Genomic DNA, 1,602 nt, shown 5'->3' with positions numbered 1-1,602 from the left:
GAAGCACCTTGAGACCATACTTCAAGGAAAATAGACTGAACACACACATATAAATACCACACTGTTCCCCTGGGGTGAGAAACCAAAAGTGCAAATAAGGATCAAAATGTATAATGAGTATTGTGAAATAGGAAGAAAATGTTCACACAGGGAGGGGAACAAGTGAGGGGGAGGAAAGAAGGAAAAGATAAGAAAATAATGGAAACAGAGCTTTTGTAATGGGAAAGGGGAGGGGTTGAAGAGAAGGTAGGGAAATGGGAAAAAGTAGAAATGAGTTGTATTGTATAGAGGTACAAATTTCCCATGAGTAAGTCATTATATATACCCAAAATGTGCCAAGAGGGCAGAGAGCCTGGATACAATATAAGGAAGGGAGCGAGGCCCTGCTAGCTGTTGCAGCTGCTGCTGCTGCTGCTCCTCCCTTCGCTCTTTGCTGTTTTCCACCGCCATGAACTGGTGCCCTCTGCCATGTGCCACTCTGTCTTGGAGCCAGCTGAGTATGGACTAAAACCTCTGCTAACTGTGAGCTAAATAAACCTTTCCTTCCTTGAAAATAAATAAATAAATAAAATAAAATGGGACCAGGGAGATGGCTCAGTGGAATAAGCGCTTCCCTGGCAAGCGCAAGGGCCTGAGTTCAATCCCTGGTTCCAAATAAATAAATAAATAAATAAATAAATAAATAAATAAAATGTACCAATAAATTCTGATTGGAAAAAAAATTGGTATGAATATCAAATTTATATCTGAGAAGTATTCAAATTCAAGCAACTTACTAGTTTTGGTCTATGGATAGATTTTTAGTAATTTTATTGTTAAGAAGACCAATGAAAATGATTAGATCCATTCGTAGCATCAGTGGTACAAGCACACAGTAGGATGGTCATGCGTGGACCACTATGGAATGTGTTACACTGCATGGAATGAGAAGGGGGAGAGAGAAGTGGTACGAAGGATCTCACTGGGGAGTAGAAGGACACTTGTAGAATTAGGTAAAAGGAAAAGAAAAATCTCATGAGAAATAGAAGATAAAAATAGAGGGGGAAAAGAAATTACATGAGAGTAGAAATAAGAGAAAAAAAATCCAAAGGGAGAAAATTAAAAGGAAGAAGGGGCGAAAATAAGGAAAGAAAAAGAAGTAAGAAAAAGAGATAAAAATGTAAGGAAGAAGGGCAAAAAGAAGCGCCCCAGATCCCAGTAATCTGGTGAAAACAAAGGAGGAAAGGAAGGAAGAAAAAGGAAAAGCCTAAGAACAGCACACACAGAAAACAAAACGAAAACAAATGAAAAAGAAATTTCTTTGTGATTTCAGATGTTAGCTCTCTTCTAGGATCTACAATTTGGGGGGCAGTATCCAAGTCAAGGCATGTCCCTGCTCATTCTGGTAGATAAAAGAGGCAGTCAGGCCCCAGAAGTGAGCTAGAAGCTGCCAGGCACCAGCAGGCAGGAGGATTAGGGTGGGGGTGGGGCAGACTGCATGCGGGGGCGGGGCGGGGGGTGAGCGGTGCCAGTGACGTAACTTTCAAATCCATAAAAACAAAATTACCCACCAGGAAACCATTTCGTGTGGTATGAATTCACGGAAGTTGGATTGCTGTCTCC

This window comes from Octodon degus, unplaced genomic scaffold (genome assembly GCF_000260255.1).
Source record: "Octodon degus isolate 3935 unplaced genomic scaffold, OctDeg1.0 scaffold00413, whole genome shotgun sequence".
Taxonomy (NCBI): domain Eukaryota; kingdom Metazoa; phylum Chordata; class Mammalia; order Rodentia; family Octodontidae; genus Octodon; species Octodon degus.
The sequence above is the reverse complement of the archived record's forward strand: the minus strand, read 5'-3'. Positions refer to the sequence as shown.